The 2,187-nt window shown below is 55.5% G+C and overlaps 1 pseudogene; it reads left to right on the top strand.

The window, feature by feature from the left end:
• The first annotated feature begins 318 nt into the window (after nt 1-318).
• LOC102760763 lies at nt 319-1,629 on the top strand (annotated as a pseudogene).
• Nucleotides 1,630-2,187: the final 558 nt, after the last annotated feature.

Raw genomic sequence — 2,187 nt, 5'->3', positions numbered from 1 at the left:
CGGCCCAGGGGTGTGGCCTCAAAGTGGCCTGCGACTCGGCTGCCGTGTCGGATGAACCCATGGCCGGGGACAGTGGCGTGTGTGAGGCTTCCGTGCAGAGGAGCGACCAAACCTTCCCGGACAGAGCCCAGGTCGCTGCAAGGGATTCTGAGGCCTCTCTTTCCCGCGTGCCTCCCAGACTCGGTGGTCAGAAGCCCCTGCTTTTGACAGTGAGGAGCCAGACGCAGTGGGAGCAACCCGGGTTCAGGTTGCCCTGCAGTATGACGAGAAGAGTAAGCAGTTTGCAATATTAATCGTCCAGCTGAGTAACCTCTCTGCCCTGTTGCTGCAGCAGGACCAGAAAGTGAACATGTGTGGCCGTCCTTCCCTGCTCCCAAAGCACCACCTGCCTGTTCCGGACGCGGCCTCGGGACACCTCGGACGCCCTTAAGAGTCGCTGTCTGTACCACTGACCAGAGCCAACGGGAGGATTGCCTGGGAGGCGCCCAGATCAGCCTGGCTGAGGCGTTTGGGTCTGGGGAGAGGTCGACTCGCCGGTACAACCTCCTGAGCTACAAATACTTGAAGCAACAGAGCAGGGCACCCAAGCCAGGGGGAGCCCGGGCCCCCACCCCCGGGCCTGAGAGCACGGACGCCGTGTCCGCTCTGCTGGAACAGACAGCGGTGGAGCTGGAGAAGAGGCAGGAGGGAAGGGGCAGCACCCAGGATCTGGGGGACAGCTGGAGGTTCAAGGAGGAGACCAGTGACAGCGAGACCGCAGCGGAGGAGGGAGAGGAGAAATCCTCACCAGATACAGAAGAGTGCCCGGCGGTAAAGGTGGACAAAGAGACCAACACAGAGACCCCTGCCCCGTCGCCCACAGTGATGCAGCCCAAGGACCGGTGGGTGGGCACGCCGTCCCCAGCGCCATTTCTTCGAGGAAGCACCATCATCCACTCCGAGACCTTCTCCCCTGGAACCCAGAGCCAACCCGTGTGCTGGCTGAATCGGAGTGACCGCGACAGCTCCACGCTGCCCGAGAAGCCACCTTTTGTTCGAAACCCTGGAGCGGCGCAGCGGCGCATGAGCGGCCTTCATCTTTCAGATCTCTGCGCCACGAGCCCTGATGCGCACCTCGCGGACCTGCAGGCCACCCGGACCTGGCACAGCCAGCTGACGCAGATGTCGGTGCTGAGGGAGCTCAAGGAGCAGCTCGAACAAGCCAGGAGCCCCGGGGAGAAGGAGCTGCTCCGGGGGTTGCGGGAGGAGGAGCGCTTCCGCCTGCTGCTGAGGATGCTGGAGAAGCAGGTGGGCCGCGTGGGGCACAAAGGTGAGCTGCGGACGGACAAGATGAGGGCGGCCGCCAAGGATGGGCACAGGCTCAGAGGCCAGAGCTGCAGGGAGCCCCCGGGAGTGCAGTCTTTCAGGGAGAAGATGGCCTTTTTCACGCTGCCGTGGATGAACACCCCCACCCTCTCCGCAGACGACGTCTGAGCTCCAGAAAAGTATTTCCTCTGGTCCGGGGCCCTGCCGTGAGCAGAGACTGTGGCCGCGTTATTTATGTGGTGTTACATGAAGGTTCTGCGTCCCACATCCTCTAGCGCTCCTCTGGTTTGAAGGTGAAGATTTTTTTTAGTTTGGGTTCTATTTAAAAAAAAGAAGAAAATACAAAAAAAAAAGCATTAAAATGACAAGATTGTATAGTTTGTATACTTAGGAATGTATTTTTGAGAAAGAAAATTTAAATAAAATAATAACAACAGTAATAATAATACAATTTATAAACCAGCTAGGGCAGTGGTCGGCAACTGCGGCTTGCCAGCCACAGTTTGCCGACTACTGGGCTGGGGGCATTAAAAACCAATGAAAAAGCATTAAAATGACAAGATTGTATAGTTTGTATACTTAGGAATGTATTTTTGAGAAAGAAAATTTAAATAAAATAATAACAACAGTAATAATAATACAATTTATAAACCAGCTAGGGCAGTGGTCGGCAACTGCGGCTTGCCAGCCACAGTTTGCCGACTACTGGGCTGGGGGCATTAAAAACCAATGAATGGGGAAACCAAGATGGCGGCATAGGTTAACGCTGGAGATTGCTGCCTCAAACAACCACTTCAAAAATAAAACTAAAAGACAGAACAGATATCATCCAGAACCACAGGAAGGCTGGCTGAGTGGAAATTCTACAACTAGAAGGAAAGA

Source organism: Myotis davidii, unplaced genomic scaffold (assembly GCF_000327345.1).
Source record: "Myotis davidii unplaced genomic scaffold, ASM32734v1 scaffold2305, whole genome shotgun sequence".
Lineage (NCBI taxonomy): Eukaryota > Metazoa > Chordata > Mammalia > Chiroptera > Vespertilionidae > Myotis > Myotis davidii.
Note: the sequence above shows the minus strand (reverse complement) of the source record. Positions and strands in the feature narration are given on the sequence as shown.